The 21,315-nt window shown below is 38.4% G+C and overlaps 1 protein-coding gene across 1 annotated transcript in view; it reads right to left on the bottom strand.

The window, feature by feature from the left end:
• LOC110900029 (putative disease resistance protein At3g14460) overlaps positions 1-21,315 on the bottom strand; it is a 121,759-nt gene that overhangs the window by 45,901 nt on the left and 54,543 nt on the right. The gene's annotated exons all lie outside the window — the stretch shown is intronic.

Below are 21,315 nucleotides of genomic sequence, written 5' to 3'. Positions count from 1 at the left end.
ATTTAATTTCGATCGATCGCTGCGTATTTGCTCCTCCTATAAACCAACCGCCTGATGAAGATGAAGACGGGAAAGATTTAAGAGTTTGAATGCTAACAATATCCCCCCTCTTCTATTGTTTATTCTTTAGTTTTAGTCCTTAAACTTTCAGTTTTAGATTGTAAAACAGAAACGAGCCCTTAAACATAAAGTAACGAGTAAACTGCCAAAATATTAGGTTTGGTCATTTTTGTTAGAGGGGGCAATCTTGACCCAAAGCCTTCCAAATGGGTCAATCTGGATTGCTTTTAAAATTATATGGGTTGATTTCGGTAAGATATTTTAACTAATTGGGTCATAATGGGTCACTTGAAATTTCATCATGTTATTTTCAGGTCAAAGCGGGTCGACAAGATTAAAGAAATGGGTCGATGTGGGTTAGTGTCTTAAAGCAACGGGTCGGTTCGGGTCGGGTTTCGGGGCGACACGGGTTTCTGCATGGACTGGTTTCGGATCGCAACAGGTTTTGGGCCGGCACGAGTTTCCGCACGAGACGAGTTTCGGGTCGGGACGAGTTTCGTACCGTTTCGACGCGAAGCGTTTCGACCCGTACCGTTTCGACCCGTACCGTTTCGACACGAACCGTTTCGATCCGTACCGTTTCGAACAGTACCGTTTCGACCCGTACCGTTTTGATCAGTACCGTTTCGAATCGAACCGTTTCGACGGGAACCGTTTCGACCAGTACCGTTTTGAATCTAACCGTTTCGACAGAAACCGTTTCGACCCGTACCGTTTCAACCAGTACCGTTTCGACCCGTACCGTTTCGACCATTACCGTTTCGAACCGAACCGTTTCGCGATGAGTCGGTTTTCTACGACGAATGTTCTTCAGAAGGTGCTTTTTTTCTTTTATAAATTCTTCATTCGCGAATTCCCATCTTTCGGGATCAATCTTTCTGATGATGAAGATTAATTCAAAGCTGGAGTCCGTTTCAGTCATGCGCATGTAGTCATTAGTTTGTTATTTGAATTCAATAAAAGGGTAAACACATAGTTTCTTAGCCTTTACCTAGTCTTTTGGATCTGCAGCTTTTATCCTACTTTTTCTAGTATTTAAATTTTTGGATCTGCAGCTTTTATCCTACTTTTTCTAGTATTTAAATAAGTCCTCTCTATTTATGTAATGCATGCACTCACGATAACTACCATCAAACTCCAAACATTTCCATCTCAATTCTAGTTTTAGGAAACAACAAATCTTACAAGTTAGAATGATGAAATATAATCAACCCGAACCGACCCGGACCCGTTTCAACCCGACAAAATTGCCCCTTAATGTACAATCTCTCTTTAAAAAAAAAGCATTTTTTTAACAAAACTGACCCGACCCGACCCGAAACCCGTTCTAACCCGGACCCGTTTCAACCCGAACCCGTTCTGACCCGAACCCGTTCCGACCCGAACCAAAACAACCCTTTTTTTAATTGACCCGTTTTGACCCGAACCCGTTCTGACCCGAACCCGTTTTGACCCATGACCCAACCCGACCCGACCCGTTTGCCAGGTCTAATTTTTGTCACTTTAATTCAAAACTCAAACCTTTTAAATCTGAGTCGCTGTGGTTTCAATTTTTTGTTATTTTCATCTAAAATAAAAAATTTTCTGTTAACATCCAGTTTTTTTGTCTTTTCCTATCTTTTAACAAAGGTCAAAATGGTCTTTAAACATAAACTAACTATCAATATTAGTTCTCCTTCTTCTACTTGTAAGCATTTTCTATCCGTTAAGTTCACTATTTGTAGATTAAAGTAAAGTTCTCGTACAAATAACTTTAACGTACTAAACGTCCGAATAGCATGAAAAAGGAAGAAAAAAAACGCAATGGCATTTTCGTAAATATTTGCTTGTAGGGTAATTATCAAAATTACTCTACAAATGATCCTATAGAGTAATTTTGATCTTGTAGAGTAATTTTGTAAAATGTTCTTGTAGAGTAATTGCTAATAATTAAGAAAATGTCACCGCATTTTTTCAGCAAAACCTTTAGTTCGTACGTTAAAGTTATTTGTATTTATTCTTCTGTCTTGTAGATTATAGTCATCTGATTATCTAAATATTGAAAACATACTGTGAAACTGAAAATGGAATTTATAATCATAACACTAAAGCATAAAGACATCATCATCATCCATCATGTTGGGGAATATGGATAGCAAGAAACAATCTTATTTTTTCCGCTAAGCTGTGTGTACCGGAGAAAATCATTGAAAGAATACAGTCCACTTCATTCCTTTGGGTGAAAAACCGTGCAAAAACAATGGAGCTTGGATTTGATTATTCGGTTAAATTTAACATAAATGTAAATTAACCACAAGTAAAGCATGTATTGAGCTTTTTCCTCATTACGAGCTATGGCAAAATTGAACTCAACACAAACCCTGGCTTCATTTTGTTAACTTTGAATGCAAAATCTGTCGTACACATGTGTAATTTGATTTCGAATCGGTCTCTGCGTATTTGTGCCTGTATTACTGTTTTTGCTTAAGTTTTACTCCTTTTACTTTCAATTTGCATTGCTGGTGCATGAAAGTTAGATTGGAAAACATAAATGAACCCTTTGTTGGACAACCGATTCATATGCAGCGGAAAGTTTTGCAGAATTCATAGACATGATTATGTAAAGTGATTGTGCAGTAAATAACAACAATGCAAGACGTGCAGAAACGAACAAATTTTGTGGACAATTTCGGTTGTAAGGAAACTGTCTTGATAACCGGTATAATTGCCGGCAATCAACTATATAAACCACTGTTTTGGCGGTTAATTTGAGCGGGTAACTGCACCGGCAATTGAGTTTAAAACTTAACCTGCTTATCATCCTAAATACATAAGCTATCATCCGAATTACATATCATAATTATATATGTTCGAATAAATATAAAACATATCTAAAGTTTAATAACAATACTTCTAACACAACCCCCTTAAACTTTAGTTATGTTTGAAGCTTGTTGCATAACACTCCGATTTGTATCCTCAACGGCTTTCTTCATGTGGTTGAAGTTGAATCGCTTCCTTTTCTTGTGTAGATTCCAGTCGTCTTCCCATCCGTTCCCGGCAAAGAGAGCATATTCAGTCGAATCAGCATCATCACGAACATCACCTGCACTTCTCATCCTCTTGTGGCAGCCTTGAGAGGGACCAGCTTCATCGTTCACCATTTCCTTATCCTGTACCTTTTCTTGCACCGATTTAAATTTGTAGTAATATTCCAAAACGTCAAGATACATGGCATATATAATCCTCATGTAATCTCCGTCTTGGTATTCAAATCCTAAGTCTTTCGCTATAATCGGCCATATATTCTCAGTGGTAACATCACGGTAGCTGCCGTCTCTCCCTACCAACACGTATAGGCTTAATAGATCAATCCTTCTCTTATTCGGAGAATATGGAGGGACTGGTCTCAAAGTTATTCCCATGTAATCATTCAAAAACCATCGCACCATCTCTTCAAACTTCTTTTCGAGATCATACTTGTACTTGAATACATAATCTCGGTCATCAATCATATCGAGCAATGCTTTGCAATCAGCAAAATCATGGAATTCTAATGCCCTTATGATCATCCGACTCCAATCATTCTTATCTTCATTCGAAACATTTAATGTTTCGAAGTAAGAATTCAAGTAATCATCTTTGAATTCATCATCTACAACGCGCATATCTTGCAGCCTTCTTTTCTCACTTAAACCCAATTCTTCCTCTTTTGTTAACCCACTCACTTCGTTTATTGAATTCACCACCGGAGATGAGAAAATGGGAAATATTTTACACGTATCGCGGGATTTTCTGACCGTAAAACCTTGAAGCGTTAATTGATCAAGGCTAAGAACATTCCGGTCAATATCCGGTGAATAGAAAACATTGTGTATACGCAGTGTATCATTCCCAGTTCTCATTTCCACCGATTCCACTCTTCTTATAAACAGAAAATTATTCATTCCAGATCTGGTTTCTACACCCATCATATGTTTCACCCTTTTGAAAACATTAAGATTACCTGTAAAATGATGAATGAACGTCGGATTTACGTACCAGATGTCTGCCCATTGTCCACCCTCAGTGCCGGTGACAACCATCTCATTCTGGCAATGTACATCTTCTTCCTGTCTTCTAATCCCGGTGTTGATGGCCTGGTTTAACAATTGCTTCGCTTCATCACTTTCTTTGGCCTTGCAATTGTAAATCTGGTGACCCGGTAAGTGGCAGTAATGTAACACCTCGAAATTTTGTGTCCAATAAATAAATGACACGTGTCGCATACGACAAAAATAATATAAACCCGAATTTAATTAAGATATGCGGTAGGATTTTAAAAAATGTCGACATGTTAATTTTATACCTCTGAGCGACTTCGTCATTATAAATCACGAGACCCTAAGCAAAATTTATAAGCATCTAATATATCTTAATCCGGTAATTACTAATAACCAAAAGTGTCCAAGTTTGCTAATCTTGAATCTTAAAGAAAATAACACAATCCAAATAATTGTTCATAAACCCCATCCTTGTGCAAGCCCATGTTGCATTGTGATGACTGACCAAGCATGGGTTAAAAAGGGCCTCATACTTACATTTCCCATACCCAAAATCAAGTATTGCAAGTTGACCATTCAAACCTTGAAAGTTTAATTTTTTTGCCACTGTTAAGCGCTTATGGACCGTAAGGGTCCTGCCTTACGGACCGTAAGGTGGTGAAAGGGTAAACTTGTTTCCGCCATAGGCTTACGGACCGCAAGGGCCATGCCATACGGTCCGTAAGCGACGCCCAGCGACAGAAAGTTGGCTGTTGGCTGTTGTAAGCGGTAAAACATTAATGTAAAGATTTTCCAGATATATGGGCGACAAAACGATCAAACCCACCAAAACCGAAATGCATCACTTCAACTTATAATAATCCGTGTTACTGTTGATCAACCAAGAAAAGAAGACTCACCAAATACCGTTCTTTCCATGTCAGTTTTCTCTTCTTTTTGAAATGAGGGGGATCGGGCAGAGACGATCGGAATGCAATTTCTTTCAAATCATATCGAACATAATCACGAACCTTCCTCCACACTACCTTCACCTTCATTCTGAACCCTTGATTAGCTCAACCAAATCTGCAGAGTGCACTCAAATTGATAAATTAAAACAGTTCGCATCACAGAGAAATTTCATCGAACACTTGGTACGCACTCAACATAATATATATAAACACTTTGCGTCACAAAGGAAATTTCTCAAACACTTGGTATGCACTCAACATGATATGTAAAAACAGTTTGCATCGCAGAGGAATTTCATCGAACGGTTTGTGTGCAATACAAAGACACCCAAAACCCACCTCTTTGAACTGGCTATGATTCACAAAGAAGTGGAATCCCTTGCATACAGTAAGCAAGGATAGAGATTATGAACCTTCATTTTATAATTTTTTATCAGCTAACAAAACAAATACATTCATTAATCACCAGAAAGGGGAAGGGGGTCTAGCAGTAAGGTGCTGTCAAAAACTCAAAACGCAACCACAATTGTCGCCACAGTACACCAAACACACACTAACTACAAACAAAAAGAAAACAAAATTAAACAAACTTAAAATTTAATCTTGTTCAAGTGATACGTGTCAGCAACAGTAAAATAGGCTAAACAACATCAAAACAATTGGGTTAAAAAAACCAAATAAACCTACCAGACCAAGCAAAGAACGTGCAGCTACCGGATCGCCGCTTAGATTTCCTCTCCCCCTTTGATTTTGGGTTTATGGTGTTCAACAATCACCGCTTCCATTTCCGTTAATTATCGCCGATTTAGGGTTTCGGGTTAAATCTGCGATGGTGGTATAGGTTGATGGTTGATGTTTTGCTTGTCACTCGTTTAGATACGTGTTTTCCTGGCCACTGGTTCTTGATGAAGGGTTTAGACAGTGGGGTTTGGTGGGGCGGGGGTTGAGGGCATGAGTTGACACGTGGAGTTCAAGTCCCTCTGCTGGTGAGTGACGTGTCCGTGTCATATGGCGGGGCGTGACTAGCCCGTGTGGCTTGGCAGTTTATTAAAATAAAAATAAAAAAACAAAAATTATAAAAAATACACACAATATTAAAAAAAAACTAAAAATTTATTAAATTCCTAAAAATTACAAAATTCATAAAAATTACAAAAAAAAACTAAAAACGATTAAATAAAAAACCTAGAGCGTTTGGTAAATTTAAAAAAGAACGAGCTTGTCAAACGGCTTTCCCTTTATGCCCCGAAACTCAATGTTTACCACCGGCAACTGGTCTTCGTGGCTTATCTCACCACTCGGAACGGCTTCGTAGTAGACTTTGAAACGATCAAGTTTAGGCCGTAGCTCGCTCCATTTATGTTGGCACGCGTTTAAGTTGTGCCGATCGTTTCCCACGTTATGCCGGTAGCTAGCAAAAGCCGTCGGCCAGTAACGCGTTTCACCGGGTTGTCGGCCCTTCATTGCGTCAACCACGCTCGTGACAAGAGAAAGCTCTTCTTCGTGTGTCCAAGAGGCCATCGATCAAGTGTGTTTGGGTTCGGGTAGCGGGTTTGATCAAGTGGGTTTTGGTTGAGGTAGCAGTGGCTAGCCAACAAGATTGTTTGGGTTGGGGTAGACGGTGGGGTTGGGGTTATATTTATAGTGATGTTGACTGTTGGATTGGGGTGAACCGCTTGGCTTGGCCAAACGGTTAAATTTTAAATTTTAAATGCCCCGTTATGACATGGCCAACAAGCGAATAGGAGCCGGCCACATAGGATCGCTAGCCCGCCCCACGCCCGGCTTTAAACTCCCGCCCCTTGGGCCACGCCGAAACACAAGCCCACCCGGGGTAGTGGCTTGGGAGTTTTCAACCCACCCCCGCCCCATACCCCACAGTCTTAGACCGTGGGGTATGGTGGGGCGTGGGTTGGGGGCATGGTGCGACACATGGACTATGGGGCACCCAAGACCAAAAGCCAATTTCAAAGGGGTATGGTGGGGCGTGGGTTGGGTGGCGTGGAAAAAAAGCAAATTTTAAAGGCCTAATGCTCTTGGCCAATGAGGTTCCGCAATGTCATGTGGGTAGTCTCGCCCAACGCTCGGGCTGAAACCCCTGCCCAAGGGGCCACGCCCAAACCCAAGCCCACCCGGGGTGGTGACGTGGGCGTTTGTACCCAACCCATGCCCCAACCCCCGCCCCATACCCTATAGTCTTATGACGTGAGCAGGGCTCCGGAGTTGGAAGAGATACTGAACAAAGGATTTTTTTAGAGTAAATTACGTTTTTGGCCCCTATGGTTATATCATTTTTACTATTTAGCCCAAAATAAGAATTTTTAACATATCTGTCCCCATGGTCTCTATAACTGACCATTTTGGCCCCTAAGTCTAGATATCATGGGGGCCAAAATGGTTAGTTATAAAGACCATGGAGGTAGATATGTTAAAAATTCTTATTTTAGGCTAATATAGTAAAAGTGATATAATCACAAGGACGAAAAACGTAATTTACTCATTTTTTTACTTGCATAACAATCATGAAACTCAAATCTAAAATACTCTGATCTCCACACTCCCTTCTTTATCCATTAGACACCTAGCAATTTGTGGAGGTGGTGTCAAAAGGGGAAGAATAGCACGTAGGATCTATGATAAAGCATGGCAAAGCAAGAAATATAAGAGATGTTACTCCTCTTTTTTTAAGCAAAAATTTGCTATATTTTACTTTTACTATTTTACTGCTAACACTATTCATAATCGCCCACTAACCATATATATAACTAAGTGAGATTTTCCGCGCGTTGCGGCGGGCATTCGGTCAGTATCGGTTTGATTTGTCACTATACTGATACGATAGTGGCACTAAGTTTAGCAACAGAAAGAATTACATCAATTGAAAACAATATAAATGAATACCAATGCCAAACTCCGATAATACAGGTATCAGTACCGACGTTATTTGATCGAAATCTGTTCGTTTTGCCACTACCTCAATAGGAACATTGAGAAAACCAAAAAAGGAATATTGGTACAGTTCGATGTTGTCCGGACGATTCGTCAAGTTAAAGATCACAAAATCATTTATACCTTACTCGCTCACTTAAAAAGAAGAATTTTTATCGAACGTAGTACGTCACAATAAATAAAACTTGATAAAAATACAATTTATAAAAGATAAAAATTAAATGATATGTATTAAAATAACTATTTCGCACCTTCATGCCTTCTTTACTATATATAGTAAAATCTAAAATTCGAACCATTGATTTTTTTGGATTGAACGAACTAATCCTAAAATTCGCTAAACGTTATTGAAATTTTATTATTAAAACCATAAAATCTTGTTAACCAATTGGCATTGAGAATGCTCATCGAAGATTTTACTAAGAAAAAAAAAGTCAAAAATATTGCACCCTCTTGGCTCGAACATGCGTCACCACAGCATTCGCGGATGCAACTCCGGCAGCAATGTTTTTGTGTTTTAACTTGCTTGAAATTGTTTGTATTCTCTAATTAAAATTGAGGTATAATAAAAAAAAGCCATCGCCGGCGGCTTACTTTATCAAAAGCTCACTATTTATGGGCAGTTTGTATTCATATAGATAATTCCATTATAATTTTAATATATAGCTACTGATGTGCGTGAAGTGTGTTATATTTTTGATGAGTATTTAAGCCCCTTTTTACACTTTTAGCCAAGTTTTAAATTTATAAAACACGATATTCACTAACACTAAACACACATATGGGCAAGTGCACCCATCGTGGACGTAGTATAGTGTTGGTAAGATACCGAGGTCGTCCAAGGACACAAGAGCTTTTAATACCGGTTTATCCTCAACGTCTAATCAAATCAAAAAGTGAGAAAAATATTTTAAACTAAGAAAAATAAAAACTAACTAAATGCTGAAAAATAAAATAAAATAAAAAAACAGATAGACAAGATGAATCACTTGGATCCGACACGTGTATTAGTATAACCTTTGATTATTTTCGCACTTTTGCACTTGTTTAAGAGATTATCTTAGTTATTGTAGTAGGCCCCTCTTTTGAAGGCGACGTTACCCTCAACCCAGTAGTTTGAGTCAGCAAGGATACAATCCTAAAGGGTCGGATTATTGAAAGATAATGAATTAAGTTATTAATGCAAATTGTGGTAGGCCCCGCTTTCGGCGGTGACGTTACCCTCGGCTAAGTAGTCTGAGTCAGCAGGGATACAGTCCTAAATAGCCGGGTTATAGTATTAATAGTAGTTAACTTATGAGGGGGTCAAAGAGTTTGGATCCCCGCCATCCAATACCTATGGGCATTGAAGGAGATCCTACTAAATTTGACCCAGGTCCCAAGCAGGACCTCTAAACGCTGAACAAGGGCAAGACCCTTACCAAACCGTTCCCTTAACCCCCGACCAGGTAGCCAACATACCTCCATATAGACCGTGGAGATATGAATGGTGAAAATCTTTTATTTTATATAGACAGTAAAATAATGCCAAGACACCACGGACAAACGATAAGGAAAGATCATCTTCAACATAAGTAACTAGTTATTAAAGTCATTAATACAAAACCAAATAAAAAGTGCAAAAGATTGAAAATAAAAAGTATTATACTAAACACTTTTCTTCACCAAGTGATGTAAGAGACTTAGGCAAACATGGCCTTGATTGTCAAGAACTCTTACTATCAATCTTGGATCTCGAGACGACTCACACACTCTACGATGGACAATGGATGATGGTGGTGGATGATGGTGTTATGGTGGTGGTGGGTGGTGGATGAAGTGTGAGAGAGGTGGTGTGCCAAGGGATGAGAGAGAATGAAACCAAGCTCCTCTATTTATAGGCTGAACAGAAGGCTGGGCACGGCCCCGTGTCCGCTGGACACGCCCCCGTGCCCGTCTGACATTCTCTCTCTTCATTAATTGTAGTTGCGAATTACAATTAATGCGCCTGCTGTACTTTCACCACGCCCCCGTGCCCGCTGGACACGGCCCCGTGGTGGGCAATGGAAGCTTCTACTGGTTTGTCTTTTCTGCTGCTTCCTGGGCACGCCCCCGTGTTCAGACTCTGTTTTCTCTTCTTTGCCTTGGGAGGTGCCGTTGAGGGTCCGGGCAGTCTACTTTTGTTCCTTTTCTTGTATTTATGCTAGAATTAGTTGTCTTTTTGCTTCTTTTGTGATTTTGAGCTCATTTAATCCTGAAAATGCAAAAGGAAGACAAAAACACTCTTTTTCTAACATTAGTACTCAAAAAGGGTTAGTTTTATGCCTTAATTGATGTGATTTATATGTTGCATTTTACACACATCAAATACCCCCACACTTGAACTTTTGCTTGTCCTCAAGCAAAACTCTTTAAATGTGGCTTACACTCCCAAATGGAATAGGTAGAAGAGAAGTTTTTTAGCTTGTCCTAGAGTGTCGGGAATCCAAGGTCTTTATAAGTTTTATTTTTATTCATTTACAATCCTATTCGTTATGATTTATTTTGAACGTTTCATAAGATAAATTACTTATTTGGGCATAGCATGCCTTATTAAAATTCCATTTATATACAAGTTCACATACCTCACGGGAGATCACTCAACACTCGGCCGAAGGTGTATATTTTTAGTGAACCACTCGAGAGCGGCATGGAACTTACGCCTTCCATAGGCTTGCCAAGCAATCAATCCTCCTCCTTTTTAACTTTTTACCTTTGTAAATATCAAGAGGACTTTTGGGGTGAAGGGTTAGGCTTGGGTTAAAGGTGGGTGGTTGGGTTAGTGGTTAGTAAAAAGGGCGAAAATCGTAAAAAGCGTCGGTTTCCGTGAAATACCTTGTTTTAGTGACTTTTTATTTTGAAGTATTTTTCCAAACAAGCTTTTATATAGCTTTTGTTTGTTTTTGACTTCATCATTTTTTTTTTCATCACATAAAAAGGCGAGTTTACGAAAAACCGAGCTTGTTACTAAAATAAAGAGTGAAAAGTAAAAAAGGTTTTTGGTGGGTAAAAAGGGTTTTGGGGTAATGAAATGAAAAGGTTTAGGCTCAAAGGGGCTATATAGGGGGATTTTGGGTAGGTGATAAAAAAAATGAAAAATAATGGTTTTGAAAAAAAAATGGTTAGTCCTAATGCCTCCATGATTTACTTACTTGGGTTTAAGTTGGTAAGGACCGGGAATGTATCGTCGTGGCAAGTTCTAGATTTGTAAGAACCAAGCGGCTATTCACACAAGAAACGAAAAATGAGCATTTAATCTAAATATGTATATTTTTATGCTCAATAAAGGCTCAAAACTCACTTTTGTGGGAATGAGTTTTTTGTTGGATATAATGTTCAATTGTCCGATTAAAATTCGAAGTTGCCGTCAAGGTACGACCCAAAGAGTTACACTTTGGGCAACGAACAGGTAACGGTGTTTTAATCGTTAATCACCGGATCACGAAATAATAAGCGTAATGAAAGAAACGGGTAATTATTTAGAATAATTACGGACAGCCGGATTAATATAATAATTAATTTGTTAATTATCATATATATATATATATATATATATATTATTAATTATTAGATAATTAAAGATAACTATAAGATAATGATGAAAAGATTTGTAATTGGATTACAATTCTTTTTGTTTAGTTTTAATAGTAAAAGATATATATGCATATCTTGAATAACTTCTTTGAAAAAATGCCTCCATGTATATCTGATATACGGCACATGGATTCCAAAGGACTTTTGGTCTGCTAAGGTTTTTAAAAAAAGCAAAAAAATAGCTTGCATAGTTTGAGAGAGACGACAGAACAAGAAAAAAAAAAAGTTGAAAAACTTGTTTCCCTCTCATACCCATAAGTCAGAGATTCAAGATTCTGGTGACGAGCTGAAGCAAGTTTTTGTTTCTTCGTTTACGCAAAAAGGTAAGTAAAGTTTTGAACTTTATTTTCTTTAGATTAAGGTTTCGTTTGAAATCGTTTCAAACGAACATTTATGATTTCGTGGTCAACGATCATCTAGCGAGATCGTTCGTTGAACTAAGGTGTCTTTCTTGGATGTCACGATTCTTTAATTTTATTATAACCTATTTTGATTGTAAAGAGATCACTGGTGGAAACGGTTTAGAACCGAACCTCGTGTACATGTTTTCCGCTGCGTTCAGTTTGTTTGACAAATTGACTAAAATAATTTTCTAAAAGTTACACGAAATTTCCAACAGTGGTATCAGAGCCACCTTACAAATCAAAGTAGGTTATTTTATAGATGTGTTTGTAGATCTATAAAATAGTTATAGGATTGCATGCTTAAAATCGAGTAGATTTGGCATAGGATCCTGTCACGTATAATAGTTATAGGCAAGTTTTATTAAGGCCAAACATGAACACTTGTCAAAGTTCTCTTTGACAAAATATTTGGCCTTAACCTATTTCGTTTAGTTTAATGATCGTAGTATGCAAATCCGGGTCTAGAATCGTTTTTCATAACACGTGTACTAAATTAGTTTTTAGAGCTACACGTGTTAAATTAGTTTAAAGAAAAACGAATATATTAAAATAATTATTTTTAATATATACCAAACTAAAATTAAAAAAAAACGTAACTAAACACTTTATTTTAAAAATAAAGTTAAAATTTTGTTAAGTCTTTTCGTTACAATATCTAAAGGAAATTTAAGTTTTCTTTATATTAAATTTTTTTTTAGGATTGGATCTAAGATTAAGTGGGAGAACAAAAGGGTTTGTGCTACACTTAATGGGCTCGGTTCACGTTCTTGGGCTCGAACGAACCGAACATATTATGAACCCGGAATTGCATATTTATTTATTTATTTTGCGTTTTGCCATGAGATGTTTATTACGCCATAAAATTAATAACTAATACACGATCATTAAAACGACAATTTTAATAAAAGGTTTATTAAGTATTGGATAGGTAATTAAAATAAACAGTTTATTTTAAAATACAAAAATCAAAATTGGTTTTACAAAATTAAAAGTTAATTTGAAAACCGTAATTAATAAAAGTTATTAATTAAAATAAATTTGCGACACGACCAACTTAGATTAAATAGGGTATTTAAAATTAATCGGTCGAGTGATTGAAAGGTGTTTCAAGTCGTCACAAATTAAAACGTAAAATTGATTTTTACAAAGGAATTGTATAGCCTATGTTCATGCCATAGGCCGTACAAGTATTTTAAAACGACCCGAACTGGTAATTTTAAAATATAACCCAAATTAAAATCGATATTCTACGCCACCCTAAATTAAGAACACCCGAACTGATCTATCCGAACCCCTGGTGCTAGTGTTTACCCTGCATCCAGGCCTACGGTTTTGGTTAGGGGTAGTTCCGCGATTTCCATGCTTACATGGGCCGGGCTACAGTTCTGATTTGAGGACAAATATCACTTTTGCGACACGAGAGCGAATGTTAGTGTTTACCCTGCATTCGTCTTCTACGGTTGTGAAAGTGGGCGTAGTTGGGGTTAACGTACCAATGCTTGACAACACTCGTCATGCGACCCCAAACCGAGAATTGTGTAGTTGACACAATTGGTGATCGTCACCTACCCTTCAATCTATGCCAGTGAAGAGTGCTAAGTCCATTCACTGAGTTATGGGGAGATGGGATCTCATCCTAATTCCTAAAATTTTGTATATCTTGGGTCAAAATTGAATTAGGTTAATGCATGAAAATTACTAATAAAATTTTCTTCTAAATTCTACAGATGTCTACAAACAATTCTGATAACACCAAATTCTCGCTTAAGTCCATCCTTGAAAATGCTAAACTTGATAATTCTAACTTTATGGATTGGTACCGCAACCTGAAAATTGTTCTCAGGGCGGAGAAAAAGGCTTATGTCCTTGAAGGACCAATTCCCGAAGCACCTGCTGCTAATACGGCTGCAGCCCGTAGGACATGGGAAAAACATGTTGATGATTCCCAAGATGTGACTTGTCTTATGCTTGCTATGATGATTCCAGAACTTCAGAAGAATCTGGAAAACTTGGGCGCATATGAGATGAGTGAGCAGCTGAAAAACATGTTTCAGCAGCAAGCTCGTCATGAGCGTTTTGAGGTGATGAGATCTCTCATTACATGTCGCATGCAGGAAGGTACTTCGGTCAGTGCTCATGTACTGAAAATGAAGTCTTTCGTTGATCAACTAGAGCGTCTGAACGCACCCCTTAGTAATGAGTTAGCTACGGATGTGATCCTTAACTCGCTACCCAATTCATATCATCAGTTCGTAATGAACTATAACATGAATGGGTGGGAAAGAACGATCCCAGAGTTGCATCAGATGCTAAAAACTGCTGAGGCAAACATCCCAACTAAGGGCAATCCAGTGCTGGCGATCAGGGAAGGAAGAATTACCAAGAAGAAGCAATCCAAGGGAAAAGGCAAGGCGAGTAAGCAAGACAAGGGCAAAGGCAAAAAGGTTGCCACTCCGAAGGCAAAGCCTCATAAAGATGCCAAGTGTTTTCACTGTGATGAGATCGGGCATTGGAAGAGGAATTGTCCCAAGTACCTGGCTGAGTTGAAGCTTAAGAAGCTGCAGATTGGAGAATCCTCAGGTATACATGTTATTGATCTATTTTCCTTTTCGAGCAAATCTTGGGTGTTTGACACTGGATGTGGTTTTCACATCTGTAATGATTTGCAGGGACTAAAAAGGATTAGGAAGCTGAAGCAGGGTGACTTAGAGCTGCACGTTGGGAACGGGCAGAATGTTGCTGTGAAGGCAGTTGGAGAATTTGTTCTTGAATTACCTTCTGGATTGTTTATTACTTTAGACAATGTTTTTTATGTTCCTAGTTTGACTAAGAATATTATTTCTGTTTCTGCTTTAAGAGAACAAGGTTTTAATTATGCTTTTGATATTGTTAATGGTAACATTTCTGCATTTTTAAATGGTGTGTTCTATTTTGAGGCTAAGCCTCACAATGGTGTCTATGAAATAGATACTTCTAACAATAGATCAAATAATATGGTATGCTCTCTTTCCTCTAAACGTGTTAAAAATAGCTTTAATCAAACATATCATTGGCATTGTCGTCTTGGCCATATTAACATCAATCGCATGAGGAAGCTCCAGACTGCAGGGATTCTAGAATCCACGGGTCAGGAGACTTATGATTTATGCGAATGTTGTCTAAGTGGCAAGATGACTAAGGCCCCTTTTACCGGAACTAGTGAAAGGGCCAAAGACCTGTTAGGACTCATACATACTGATGTATGTGGTCCATTCAGGACTATGTCAAGGAACGGGGAAAGATACTTCGTTACATTTACTGATGATTATAGTAGATATGGATATGTTTATCTTATGAAGTTTAAACATGAAACCTTTGAAAAGTTCAAAGAATTCCAAAATGAAGTACAAAATCAACTAGGGAAAACGATTAAGGCACTTCGATCCGATCGAGGTGGTGAATACATTAATCAAGAGTTTGCTGAACATCTCAAGAAGTGTGGGATTATATCCCAACTAACTCCACCTGGAACACCACAACTTAATGGTGTGTCTGAGAGGAGAAATCGAACCTTATTAGATATGGTTCGATCAATGATGTGTCGTACAAACTTACCACACTCCTTTTGGAGTTATGCTCTTGAAACTGCTACACGTCTTGTGAATATTGCTCCTACTAAAAAGGTAGAAAAGACACCATATGAGATGTGGCATGGTAAACCACCTAAAGTCTCTTACCTTCGCATATGGGGATGTAACGCTTATGTTACCAGTGAGTCTTCGGACAAACTTGATCCTCGCGGTGAAAAGGTTGTTTTCATTGGATATGCATATCCGGTTGGTTATTATTTCTATAATCCTGCTGAAAATAGAGTTTTCACTAAGCGTCGAGGAACATTCCTAGAGGATGAGATTATGGCGCGAGGAATTGGAGATAATCTTGTGGATCTTGAGGAAATTCGAGAACCACAAATTAATCAACCAATAGTCGAATCTGCCTCTCAACAAAATATTGTTGAACCTGAACCTGAGAGGATTCAGGAATCTGATGTAACACTAGGCGTCCGCAGAAGTACGAGGGATCGTCATGAACCTAATCGGTATTCACCTGATAGGTACGTCTTGATAATAGATCAAGAAGAGCCCTCAACCTACAAAGCTGCCATTTCAGGTAACGAATCTGAAAAATGGCTCGAAGCCATGGGCGTCGAGATGCAATCTATGTATGACAACCAAGTCTGGGATTTGGTTGAACTTCCTCCCGAATGTCGGACTGTAGGAAGTAAATGGGTTTTCAAGTTGAAAACAGACATGGATGGAAATGTGCAAACCTATAAGGCTCGGTTGGTTGCAAAAGGATTTACTCAGACTCAAGGAGTTGATTATGAGGAAACCTTCTCGCCAGTAGCCATGCTTAAGTCTATTAGGATTCTACTTGCCATAGCCGCGTATTATGACTATGAGATATGGCAAATGGATGTCAAAACCGCGTTCCTAAATGGACACCTTACAGAAGATGTCTATATGGAGCAGCCTGAAGGTTTTGTAGATCCTAAGAATCCAAAGAAAGTTTGCAAGTTGAATAAATCCATTTATGGATTGAAACAAGCATCTCGAAGCTGGAATCTTCGTTTTGATCAGAAAATCAAACAATTTGGTTTTATCAAAAACGAAGATGAGCCATGTGTTTACAAGAAGGCAAGTGGGAGTTCTATTACTTTTCTGATCCTGTATGTAGATGACATACTTCTCATTGGAAACAATATCTCGATGCTGCAAGACGTTAAATCCTGGCTTCGTAAATGTTTCTCAATGAAGGATCTTGGAGAAGCTGCTTATATTCTAGGAATAAAGATTTATAGAGATAGATCTAAGCGGCTACTTGGACTTAGTCAAAGTACGTATATCGATAAGGTCATTCGGCGCTTTTCGATGCAAGATTCCAAGAAGGGTCTCTTGCCAATGGCAAGTGGAACCGTACTGAATAGTCATCAGTGTCCCAAATTGGACAAAGATAAAGAGGATATGAAAAAGGTTCCATATGCCTCTGCTATCGGTTCCATCATGTATGCCATGTTATGTACTAGACCGGACGTATCGTTTGCTCTGAGCTTGATTAGCAGATATCAACAAAATCCTGGTAAAACCGTAAAAGTCACTGGATTGCTGTGAAAAATATCCTAAAGTACTTAAAAAGAACTAAGGATATGTTTCTGATATTTGGCGGTTTGGAAGAAGAGCTGAAAGTAAAATGTTACACTGACGCAAGCTTCCAAACGGATCGTGACGATTCACGATCTCAGACAGGCTATGTTTTTACTTTAAATGGTGGTGCTATAACTTGGAAGAGTTCTAAGCAAAGCGTGGTGGCCCAGTCGACCACTGAATCAGAATATATAGCGGCTTCAGAAGCTGCTAAGGAGGCTGTTTGGATGAAAAAGTTCATTGCTGATCTCGAAGTTATACCAAGCATACAGAAGCCTATCGAGATATTTTGCGACAATACAGGTGCAATTGCTCAGGCAAAGGAACCAAGGTCGCATCACAGCACGAAGCATATTCTCAGAAAATTCCATTACATACGGGAAGTTTTCGAAAGAGGAGACATCGTAGTAGAGAAAATTGATACTGATCAGAATCTAGCGGACCCGTTTACTAAGCCTATACCTCAAGTGAGACACGAGAAGCATGCTGATTGTATAGGTCTTAGATATGCTAGACAGTGGGTCTGATTTTGTAATTTAGTAACTTGGTGCATTTTGAACTGTAATCAGTATTTTATGTTTATTTGAATTTAATGGTTGAATGTCTTTTAAACTATTATATTTGTGTTCAGATATTAGTACGTTAAGTATCTATGAATATTGTATTCTAAAATGTCCGTAGTCTATCAGATTCGTGAGAACCAATCTGGTAAAAGACTATTGTGAATTAGATGGTTGATCCATATCATGGATACTCAAAGTGTTGAGAACCATATTCACTGATATGATTAGTTGAATCATATTGGGCGTAACTCGTTTCAAAATGATCTTCATGGATCTTAGTCATAAGACATTTTGAATAGGTACGATCATTGTATCCTTAGACCTGCGGTACATACTAGAACTAACTTAAATGAATGGTTGCTCTTTGATTCTATCTAACGCTGTTCGTAACTGGCAGTAATAAGGATAGTTTTGGGAATGATCTGAAGTTTAGTGGGAGTTGTTTGTAGCCAAAGGGATCTGTGCTTCTATACTTAGAAGAAAAACACTCTGGCGCCTTTCGTTGATTTGAACTGGTGTTAAATGCGTGGCCACGCTCGAACTAGTAGTAGTTTGATAAACCACTTTAAATCAGGAACGGAATTAGAAATGGTTGAATAATATATGAGAATGAATTGGATCCATGTCTCATGTTCAACAAGTGTTCAATACAGAGGGATAAATGAGTCGATAACCAGGGCTATAGTATTTGCATAACCAAAGGATTGATTAGTGCAAAGAATTAGTTGACATAAATTTGTCATACCTTACCGGGGGCAATATGATGCAGCTAGGCACCCACTATTGTCTACTTTAAAACTTAATCGGCCAATCGACCAAGTGGGAGATTGTTGGATATAATGTTCAATTGTCCGATTAAAATTCGAAGTTGCCGTCAAGGTACGACCCAAAGAGTTACACTTTGGGCAACGAACATGTAACGGTGTTTTAATCGTTAATCACCGGATCACGAAATAATAAGCGTAATGAAAGAAACGGGTAATTATTTAGAATAATTACGGACAGCCGGATTAATATAATAATTAATTTGTTAATTATCATATATATATATATATATATATATATATTATTAATTATTAGATAATTAAAGATAACTATAAGATAATGATGAAAAGATTTGTAATTGGATTACAATTCTTTTTGTTTAGTTTTAATAGTAAAAGATATATATGCATATCTTGAATAACTTCTTTGAAAAAATGCCTCCATGTATATCTGATATACGGCACATGGATTCCAAAGGACTTTTGGTCTGCTAAGGTTTTTAAAAAAAGCAAAAAAATAGCTTGCATAGTTTGAGAGAGACGACAGAACAAGAAAAAAAAAGTTGAAAAACTTGTTTCCCTCTCATACCCATAAGTCAGAGATTCAAGATTCTGGTGACGAGCTGAAGCAAGTTTTTGTTTCTTCGTTTACGCAAAAAGGTAAGTAAAGTTTTGAACTTTATTTTCTTTAGATTAAGGTTTCGTTTGAAATCGTTTCAAACGAACATTTATGATTTCGTGGTCAACGATCATCTAGCGAGATCGTTCGTTGAACTAAGGTGTCTTTCTTGGATGTCACGATTCTTTAATTTTATTATAACCTATTTTGATTGTAAAGAGATCACTGGTGGAAACGGTTTAGAACCGAACCTCGTGTACATGTTTTCCGCTGCGTTCAGTTTGTTTGACAAATTGACTAAAATAATTTTCTAAAAGTTACACGAAATTTCCAACATTTTTAATGTGATCAAGTATATATAATCGAATTTTTAACTAGACTTGTTATGCCGTTTCATAATTTCTTATGTTGGTTCTTTGTTATCACGACGCTATCGGTTCTAAACTTATAAAAATATAACCTTTTTAGAACTTGTTATTCCCAACTTAAACTAAGACAAGAAAAAAAAATGAAAATTTTTTGAAAAAATTTGGGGTGTTTAGCGGTTCCAATAGAGTTTTGTGTAAGGCTTGTGTTTAGGATTTGCAAAATTCAAGGTTTTAGCATCCCCTCCACACTTAAATTACACATTGTCCTTAATGTGTCCAAAAATAATGTTTTTGGTTGATTAGAATGTGTAAAAGTGGTTTAAAAAACAAAGATTTATGTTACTGGCATCCTGGACACGGCCCCGTGTTGACCGGGCACGGCCCCGTGGTCAAGTGCCAGTAACAAAAATTAGAGAATTGAAACAGAAGCCTGGACACGGGGGCGTGTCCGCTGAACACGGCCCGTGTCCAGTTACCTGAACTGGGTGATTTTCTGCAGGTGGCTCAGCACGGGGCCGTGTTGGTTGGGCACGGCCCGTGTTGAGCCTTCTGTGATGGAGATTTGTGTCGGGTTGCTTCTGTTCTTCGTGCATGGTTCCATTTTTCTCATTCCCTTTTTCATCCATTACCACCATGAGTGTGTTTTATTTGTTAAACAGCCATCAATCTTAAAACCCATCATAACATTGCGAACATAGAGAGACATTACATAAAGTTAGCTAAATAACTAGGGGATACATGAGGTTATCATAAGGATTCTACTTATTTAGGAAAATTTCGGGAATAGCTTCCCGATGTAGTAACACTCTCTAGCTAATGGCTCCTCGGTTGTCATTCAAAGCCATTCTTCTATCTCCCTTGGGAGGTAGAAGGTAGCTTCATTCTCTTCGGTGTCTTGAGGAGGAACGCTCACCGGGACTCCTCGCACCACCCTTGGTTGAGGCACTTGGTGCATGGCGTGCCATTCGGCTGGAATTATGACCTCGGGTACTACATTCCACGCCCTTTGAGTTATCACCGGAACCAAAGGCGGGGAAGCGAGAAGGTTTAACCTTTGGTGCAGGAGGTTTACTTCTCGCAGGCAGCCCTCCAAACCTACCGTCAGATGATTAATACGGTCCACCAATGCTTCTTCCACTCCCGTCATCTCATCTATGGCTTCCCTTAAAGCGTAAACGTAGTTTACTAGGGAATCCTCCGCCGTGGACGACCTCCTTCCATTTCGGTTATTTCTTGAAGATGTTCCGCTATTTCTGCTGGCCATTTTCTGCGAAAGAAGCCGAAGATAACTAAACTTTTGCAGAACAGTACCTCGAACACGGCCCCGTGCTCAGCGAGCACGGCCCCGTGTTCAGCTGTCTGCAGGATTTTTGTCTAACGATTCTAGGTTTTTAAATTATTTCAATACACTTTTATTGTGTTTTAAGCTCAGATAATTTAAAACAAAGTTATAGAATTAACTTTAGACAAGAATCTGTAGCCAAAAATCCTACAAACCTTACATAGAAGGTTGGAATCATGGGTTTCCAAGCTCCCATGGAGGTGATGTTTAAAAAATTTTTGGAAGAAGGAGAAATGAGCAACAGTGGAAAAGACAAGATGGTCCTTAGGAACCTTCTTTTAGCACTTACCTAGGATGGTATATGTGAAGATCCCAGGAATCTCTGCTTGGTGAAGTGGTAAAAAATGAACTGGATTCAGGCTCCATTTAAAGAAAACGACAGCACACTGGACACGGCCCCGTGTGCAGAGAAAATCCTGACACATTTTGTCCGTATTCTGACAGAATCAGCAGAGAATCTTTTGAGTGAACACGGGGGC

The sequence above is a fragment of the Helianthus annuus genome, chromosome 13 (genome assembly GCF_002127325.2).
Source record: "Helianthus annuus cultivar XRQ/B chromosome 13, HanXRQr2.0-SUNRISE, whole genome shotgun sequence".
In the NCBI taxonomy this organism is placed as follows: Eukaryota; Viridiplantae; Streptophyta; class Magnoliopsida; order Asterales; family Asteraceae; genus Helianthus; species Helianthus annuus.
This window is presented reverse-complemented; position numbering and strand designations above follow the sequence as displayed.